Here is a 9,279-nt window from a genome sequence, read left to right as displayed (position 1 = left end):
ACTCTGACACATAGCTCATTACCGCTGCCCGATACTGGACATTCGACTTCTACTCTGCTCAGAAGTCCCACCTATCCTCTCCTGCCTAGTTATTGGCCATTCAGCTCTTTATTCAACCAGTCAGAAGGCGCTTGGGAGAGACATGTCTTCACAGTGTACAAAGAGATTATCACACAATAGATACCACAGTAGGAAAGCAGGGTATAAGGCCAGGGACAGGAGGCCACCGATGGGATGCAGAAGCCAGACACAGTGCCCTGCCCAGGGCCCTACAGAGGAGGTCTCTGTTACATGGCCTTTCTCTGGGCTCCTTCCTGTTCCGACACAAGTCACCCGAGAATGTCCTGTTCTACGTCACTTACTTGCACAGCGCTGAGGACTTGGACCTGACTGGGGCAGCAAGGGAGTGAAGAAAAGACAAACACACAGGGAAACTGGGATCGGGTGGACTGGGCGCTCTGAAGCTCAGTGTGTTTATTAGACAGTTCATCAGAGAGGCAGGGTTACGGCGTGCAGAAGAACAGGGAGCTGGGGGTTGCAGCGTACAAATAAACAGAGCAGCAGAATTATTATATACAGCTCAACAAGGAGGCAGGTTTAGCTCATCTCAGGAGCCGCTATGGGGAGCATCATGGAGGAGAAAGCCACAGTAGATACTTTCTGCACACTCTGTCAACATCTGCACATAGAAGGTCTTGCCATCCCCCTGAGCTGCATCCCAGAGGGAGGAGTTTGCCATTTTCCCAAGGGGCTGAGGCTAAGGTCCTTGACATGGCTGCGCTCATATCAACTACACACAGCACCCAGGACAGCACTCACTCAAGGCTTCCTGCAGATACTTATAACTGAGCTGCTTGCCACAGATTAAGACTCTTCCAGTCTCATCAAGGTTTTCTGGCTGCTTGGGTTTCCTGGGGCTGCATATTGAGTCTGCACTTCCTGTCTGCCCAAAATTAGGCTCAGAGGCATGAGCCTGTGAGCACAGCTATTGAGAAGGCAGAGAGGGCTTCCGCCTAGAAGTCCAGGAGACCCCACTGCAACCTGGATGTTTGGCGGTAGTGGGGAGAGGGGTCTATATGACTGGAGCAGCAGAGAATGGAAAAATGACAGACGCACATACGGAGAAGCTTGGATTGGTTGTGTTGTGCTCGTTGATAGAGACACCAGCTTCAGGGAAACTCAGCGTGTTTATTATACACAGCGGAAGGAGGAGGTAGATCAGCGAATCTCAGTGGAGGATCTCTGCAGGGGAGCAGGCTCAGGCTATAGTCTGTGGGGAATCAGGAAGTTGGCCTGGCCTAGCTGTCTTGAGAGGCGTGTGTCATAGGTTTTACAGATTAGAGTCTGTAGCTCCTGGGGCACCGTGTGCCTTTTGGTTCTTGAGAAACCAAGGCACTCCCTCAGGCAGTGAAGCGTTCAGGCTACTTTGCATTTCTCTGTATGTTCCCTTATAAATATCAATGAAGCATACAGAAATCTGTCAGGACAATTGGTCTTAGACATTAATCTTGTGTACCTTGTATAGCTTGCAAATTTCATTGTATCCTGGCAACTACAGCTGTATTTGATCCTGGAAATCGTCACTGTATTCTGTTCTGATAAGGGTTTAAGAGTCTGATTGCTTGCAGTAAACTTGTCACGGCCTCAGTCTTGATGTGTCTCCTCCAGCCTGTGCCTGGTTTTTATTCCCTGACCGACCACATCAGGCTTGGTGCTTGGTGGACACTCTACCAAATGAGCTACATTCCAGTCCTTATCTCTAGGATGTGAATTTCCTACTTTTGACACACTTGATGCGATCTAATCCCAAGGAAGAGTCTAGTCTTCTTCTGATAAATATTCTCTCTTGCACGTCTTTACTTCTAAGTTATGTTTGTTCTTGGTTGCATGCTATTCTTGTTCAGTATTTCAACTGTTTGTTTTCAACTAATGGAGTCTGCATTTCCTTTGCTCACCAGTCCTTCAGCAGTCAGACCTTCTGTAGATCTTCCTCCTTCCTGAATCATGTCCATTGCAGTCCCTCTTGGAGGGGTGTGGTAGGTGTATTTGTTTCCAAATGTCTCTATTTTTTTGGAGGGGGGGCGTTCAAGACAGTGTTTTTCCATGTAATAGGTTTGGCTGTCCTGGAACTCCCTCTGTAGACCAGGCTGGCCTGGAACTCACAGAGATCCACCTTCCTCTGCCTCTGAGTGCTGGGATTAAAGGTGTGAGCCACCCTCCCAGTCAAATGTCTCTGTTCTTGAGGTTCTAGGCTGGCAATTGTTCTCCTTGAGCATTTAGGAATTGTGAGAACAGCTTTCCTGGTTCCCATTTCAGCTGCTGCCGATAATTCTATTTCAGTCAAATTATAGTGTGTGTTTTTTATAGATAATCTACAGTGTTTTAAATTATAGTGTGTGTTTTTTATAGATGATCTACAGTGTTTTAAATTATAGTGTGTGTTTTTTATAGATAATCTACAGTGTTTTAAATTATAGTGTGTGTTTTTTATAGATAATCTACAGTGTTTTAAATTATAGTGTGTGTTTTTATAGATAATCTACAGTGTTTTAAATTATAGTGTGTGTTTTTATAGATAATCTACAGTGTTTTAAATTATAGTGTGTGTTTTTATAGATAATCTACAGTGTTTTAAAAATACCATGCCATTACATGGTATCTTGTTATGTGTCCAGTACTGTGATAAAATGCCAAGTAATAGTGACTTCAAGGAGAGGGAGGTCTGTTGGAGCGGACAGGTCCAGAGGAAACGCAGTCTATCATGACAGGGGAGACATCGCAAGAGGAGCATGAGGCCAGCCTGGCAGTCAGAAGCACAGTGATCAACTTCATCCACAGACAGGAGGCCGAGAGAGAAAGGGGGGGGGGGGAGGAGGGGGAAGGGAGAGGGAGAGGGAGAGGGAGAGAAAGAGAGAGAGAGAGAGAGAGAGAGAGAGAGAGAGAGAAGAGAGAGAACAGGAAGTGAGGCCAGACTATGAAAACCTAAAGCACACCCAAGTGACATACTTCCTCCAGCAAGGAACTGCCTCCCAAAGCCTCTAAAACCTCCCCAGAAGGCACCACCAACTGGGGACCAAGTGTTCAAATGCATGAATCTGTTGGGGACATTTCTCATGCAAACCACAGAATGTGGGGATGGGTGTCTTATATCAGGCTTAAGATACATTTACCTCTGCAGAGTAGGGACTCCCATGTTGTCAGGTCTGAAAGCAACAAACCACTGTCTCTGCTCCATATTATCTCCCTTGAATGTTGTCCCTCCCCTGCTCTGGTATCATCTTCCTCAGAGAAGCTATTTAATTTAGGCTTAGATTTTTTTTTTCATTCTGTTTTCATGATCTCAACAGTTGCTCAAACTTTCTGTCTCCTTTGAACTTTGTAAGTTTTCAGCTCAATCTTTGTGCTAGGCATGCACCACACCCAGTTTCTGTCTGGAAACAGAAGCCAGGGTGTCATGCATGCCACACAAACACGCTGCCAAGGGAGCCACCTCTTCAGCCCCTTAATATTCTTGTCTTTTAAATTTTATCATGAGCAAGTTTCATCTGAGACCTTCTATATGAGAAAGCTAGACAATATGATGTGAGGATGGATATCTCATTCGGAGGGACTTTATCTCCACCTCTGTACGCCTTCTGTCAGTACCAGACAGGTTGAGTGAGTCATACTCAAAGCTATCTTTTATTTTACTTGTTTTTTTAAAACTACTTATTTATTTTTATTTTATGTGCATTGGTGTTTTGCCTGCATGTATGTCTGCGTGAGGGTGTTGAAACCATCAGAACTGAAGTTACAGACAGTTGTGAGCAGCAGTGTGGGAGCTGAGACTTGAACAGACTCTGATCCTCTGGAGGAGCAGCCAGTGCTGTTAACAGCTGAGCCATCACTCCAGCCCCAGAAGTCACTTTCCATGACCCCGTGAAGACTACATCCTTTTGGTGAGAAAGAGCATTTGCACACACCACAGTCTCTTCTTCCTCATTCCCCTGACGTGATACACTGTCCTAGGATTGATGTGTATAATCCTTTTTATGGTAAACTTCATTATTTTGAAAAAAATTGCAAATAGATAAAAAAACATCATATACCAAAATTAATCAGACTCATAGAACTCAATGAGCATTTCCAATTGGCAATCAGAATAGAAGCTGAGAATCTTCACATTTAATTATGCTTTCAGTATGAGTTATACTTTATGCACTTATCCACCCCTTTTCTTGAAACAAGGTCTTGATATGTAGCCTTGAGCTTGCAGTTCCCACTTCATCCTCCCAAGGTCTAGGATTATATTCCTGCCACCACAGCAAAGCTGTCATTCACATCCATGTACAGACACACATTTCAGTACCAAATGGACCTACAGCTTGACTTCTTCTAACCCGGAAATCCAAAATGCTTCAAAACTCAAAACCTTTTGATCAGTGACATGATGCCTAGGTCAGTCAGAAAACTCTACACCTTGGCTTCACAGGACAGGTGGACATAGCAATTATATATGAACCATAAGTGGATCCTATGTTTGAATTTGAGTCCTATTTCAAGAATAATTACATGTATACCAATGTCCTGGCTAGTTTTATGTCGTCTTAACACAGTTAGAGGCATCTGAGAGGAGGGGGCCTCAATAGAGAAAATGCCTGCGTGCAGACAGGCAGTAGGCAAGCCTGTAAGACAATTTCTTAATGATTGGTGGAGGAGGGCCTGACCTATTGTGGGTGGGACACCTTGGGCAGGTGTTCTGTAAGACAGCAGCTTGAGTAAGCCATGAGAGCAAGCCAGGGAGCAGCACCTCTGTGGCCTCGGCATCAGCTCTGGCCTCCAATTTCCTGCCCACCTTGAGTTCCTACCCCCAGGGCTTTTGATTGAACTGTTACATGGGACTGTGCGTGAGATAAACCCTTTCCTGCCCAAGTTGCTTTGGTCATGGTGTTTCGTCACGGCAATAGTAACCCTAAGACAGCCTACATTCCAAAAGTTTTTATAAAAATCTGAAACAGTTCTGGTTCCAAGCATTTTACATAAAAGAACTCAATTTCATGTTTATAATTTTGATGCAGCATACTTTTATTTTCTTCATCAATCCTGCGGGGGAAGAAGAGAATGAAAACAAAGCTATTAACAAAAAACGTCCAGGTCTAATGGTTGAAACTGGACTTGTAGGGATTAGGATGGGGCACAGATGTTGAAGACATGACCTCCCGAGAGATGATCATCACGAGATCGAGAGAAAATGAAACTCCAGGCAAACACGGAGAGATCTATCTTAAAACACAGGTTCAGCATTGACAGGAAACCTGGGGGTAAGGGGTGCTGCCCGAGGGGCGAGGCAGGGCTCTGACCGTGGAGGCTGAGTCTGCGCACCTTCCCCAAGATCCCACCTCGATTCAGCTGCTGCTGCAGCAGCGCCTCCTGTCGGTCGTCGGGAGCCATCGCTTTCCCGAGCATTCGGATGTTCATGATCTCAAGGAAGAGAAAAAGTTGTGCTTGTCTTTCACGCTGTAAGAAGGACGGTTTAATCCGCTACTAATCCAATTTCGTCTTTAAGGATTTGTTGGCGAAGGAGAAAAAGAGAAACCCAGATTGACCCCGACGTGACTTGAACACGCAACCTTCTGATCTGGAGTCAGACGCGCTACCATTGCGCCACGAGGTCACAGTCAGCTAATGCCTCTGCGTCGCTAAAGGCCTCGCTCCACCGGCTCGCTCCTGGGCTCAGGGGTTCGGGGTAGAGCATCAGCGCTCACGGATGCAGGGGAGGGGTTCGGAATCCCGCGGCGCCGGCCAGAACCGCCCCGCGGAGGCTGCCGGGTCGCCAGGCAGCGACGAACGTTTGGCTCTTCCCCCTCAGTCTGTCGCGGCGACCCGTGGGGGACACGAGCGAGCGAGGGGGCGCCGAGGAGGAACTGAGGGATGCTCGGGAGCCGGGGTCCCCGGGACTGTGGGACCGGAGGACCCGACTGACGGCGGCTGGGAGGCCGCGGGACCCGCCCTGTAAGATGGCGGCCTCCTCTGAGGAGGGCCCGGGGAGGCCGGTCCGGGATGACAGAGATCAGGGACCCCGGACCCGGGGCGGCCGGTCCGGGAGGGCGGGGACCAGACGGGCACTCGAGCGCCGGCTCTGGTTCTTAGTCCCCTGTCCCCTAGGAAGACACTGGGCGATGCTCAAGCGAACGGCTAGATGAACAAGCAGGAAAGGCGCCCAAGTTTTATTAGCTATACAAACAAGCATTTCTTTGAGAAAAGAACAACACGCGGAATAATCGTAAAACAGAAACACTAGTATTTCTCGGTGCTGTTTCTTCGTCCCGATTGTGGCCCGTACGTATGCTAGTGCAGAGAATGCACACAAAGTATCCGAATTTTCACAAAGGGCAAATACCTAACCAGCATGTGGTTTTGGATATTTTGAAAGGCCTAATAAATACACACGCATAAACTGAGGAACTCTTACCATCTTAAAATCTACTAAATGATATTTTTGGATCTATTGAATGTTTCATAAAACCTTAAAATGTTGCTTACACAAAACAACATTCACGGGGCCTAGCATTAAAAAACTTCATAAAACTATGAAATTTAACAGGAGATACAGATACATAGATTTTTTAATGATGATGTCCTTCCTCCATAAAGTGTCTCCTATGGATCGCTCACAACCATCTGCAACTTCAGTTCCCGGGGATCTGACGCCCTCTTCTGGTCTCTCTGGGTTGCTATAGATTCCTTTTTTCCGGAATAGTCTTTTGTTTGTTTTTCGAAACAGGATTTCTCTATGTAGCCCTGTCTGTCCTGGAACTCACTCTGTAGACCAAGCTGGCCTCCAGCTCAGAGCATATCTAAAGGAATTTCTTTTACCTTAATTAAAAGCGGTTTCTTTCGTAAGAAGCTTTAAAAAAAATACATAATAAACTAACAAACAAACCTGGTCCTGGAAAATATCTCAGTAGTTAAGAGCACTGGCTGCTCCTCCAGAGAACCTGGGTTCAGTTCCCAGCACCCGTCTTTGGCAGCTGACGCCGGGCTTGAACTCCAGCGCCAGGGGCTCTTTTGTTCCCTTCTGGTGTCCTTGGGTATTGCATGCACATGGTCCACATATAAATATACTCAGGCATGCATGTGACTCGTGCACACACGTAAAATAAAATTTACAGCACCTCAAGAATTCATCTGCTGGACTCAGTGAATATCTTTGTATTATCTGAATAGCTTTGTATTTTGTTTTTTGAGTTTTAAATCGTCAGGTTAAAAATTCAGATGGGAGAGGCTGTTTTCTTTGTATCCAGTGTTCAAGGCAGTGTATTTTTTTTTCTGGAAAATTCTCTCCATACTCTTGGAATAGGACTGTCTAGCTAAATGGATAGGAAAACTGAGAGCAGTTAGGGAATAATGAACTAAAAGTGGGGACCCAAATTAACTAGCGGGAGGAAGCATTCTGAGTCTATAGGGGACAGCACTCATGGAAGTGGTGAGTGGGAGATTCATCTGCATCCCTGTCGCCCTGCGCGTCCCTGCGCCCTGCTGTGCATCCGGGAAGGCACAAGGAAAATTGGGGCATGCCAATGAGCGCACAGGGCCTGGGAAGATCTGCGAATGTGGAGTGCTCTGGGACCCGCAGCCCTGGGTCCATGACCAACCCAGGTGAAAGCGGGTGCAGGGACAAAACAAGTGAGCAGCCTGGCTCCCACCCTTCACACCCCAACTTTAAAAGCATGGCTCTGAGGCCCCAGGGCACTCACCAGACTCCTCGGGTTATTTTACCAGGGACACACAGAAAAATATTAAAATGGAGGAGGGTTTTTCAAGAAAGGGAAAACAAGGCTGGAGAGATGGCTCAGCCATTGCAAAGGACTCTGTATACATGCCCAGCAGCTCGCAGCTGCCTGTACCTCCAGCTCCGTGTTCATGGGGATCAGACAGCTTTGGCCTCTGTGGGAACCTACACACACACACACACACACACACACACACACACACACACACACGGGGCGGGGGAGACAGAGAGCACAATGGTTTGGAGGAACCGACAGTCTTGTGTAAAACTGAAAAAGGCAAACTGGTCTGTCCCAGCATTTATTTTTCTCTAGGGAATATTTACTAATGAAGCAGAAAAGATGAATCAGTGGGTTAGGACCAGGGTTCGATTCATAGTGGTGAACCTACTATGATTTTGTTAAAGTGTCCAACTGCCCTCTCTATTCACGTCTCTATACCCACAGTGCAGTTCTCAGACCTCAGCAGAGAAACTCTTGCACTGGGTGGAAGTTAATACAAAACTCACAGCTAATCAAAGTGTAGAGAGTAAGTGACTGTGGAGCGCTCAGCCACACCTGGAACATCTGTGTGACACTCCCGCCAACGAGAGGGACATCTCATGAGCCTCCACCTCTAGCTGAGGTACTTTTGGCAGCTGATGCTTTCTGGGGGACGGAGAGTCTGTTTCTTTAAGGGCATGGCTCCTGGTCAACCAATGGATGGCCCTGAACAGAGTATATGGACAGCACAAAATGGACTCCAAAGGAAACTGAAATTCCCTGGACTCCGAGCATCCAAAATGAGTGCAGCCTGGGCTACAGGAGGCTCTGGGGGAGCTTGGGGAACCGGTTTCCCTCCACCAAAAGGAATCATTTCCCTTAGCTCTGGCAGAAGGGACATATACTTGAGGCACCTTTCAGCACATCAAATCACATGCTGGCCTCCAGGCTCCCTCAGGATCAGAGCACCGTTGTTACACACTTTAAAGTTCACACCAGTATCCTCCCCTTCTCGCCTCCTCCCTATCCTAACCTCCCTCCAGCTCATGGACGTCCTCCCCCCAGCTACTCCTTCCCCGTGTAGCCTCCTGTTCCCAGTGAGTTCTCTCCATGCTCTGCTCCTGCTGCTTGCTACGTGTTCTCTGTCCCTGCTCTTCTCCCCGCTCGCTCGTGCAGATAGCCCTGGCCTTATCCATCTGCTGGGCCGTGTTCGGTGTACTTCCTTCTTTCTCTGCTCTGGACTCCTCCAGATGCCTCTTGCTGTCCTCTCTTTCTCATATCTACAATAACCACACCGTGGAGTGGTCCTGTCAGCAGTTGATACACTGAGCACACGTAATGAAGTAATTCAGGATCTTTTCCTTGGAGAGACTTGCCAGCCCAAGGTTTCAAATACGGAGCACCTTGTTTCCGTTGGCCAAGCAGAGAAAGTACCAGTGGTGCTTCAGATGGCTAGGAAGCTAACTCAGTAGCCCACTGGCACTAAAAAGTCTGAAAACCGTGATTGTTTGCAAAACCCTTCCTTTCC

The 9,279-nt window shown here is 47.3% G+C and overlaps 1 non-coding gene across 1 annotated transcript; it reads right to left on the bottom strand.

Moving 5' to 3' along the window:
* Positions 1 to 5,581: 5,581 nt before the first annotated feature.
* Trnaw-cca lies at positions 5,582 to 5,653 on the bottom strand. Its single transcript has one exon. It is a non-coding gene; the product is annotated as a tRNA-Trp (tRNA).
* Positions 5,654 to 9,279: the final 3,626 nt, after the last annotated feature.

This window comes from Arvicola amphibius, chromosome 4 (assembly GCF_903992535.2).
Source record: "Arvicola amphibius chromosome 4, mArvAmp1.2, whole genome shotgun sequence".
In the NCBI taxonomy this organism is placed as follows: domain Eukaryota; kingdom Metazoa; phylum Chordata; class Mammalia; order Rodentia; family Cricetidae; genus Arvicola; species Arvicola amphibius.
The sequence above is the reverse complement of the archived record's forward strand: the minus strand, read 5'-3'. Positions and strand labels throughout refer to the sequence as shown.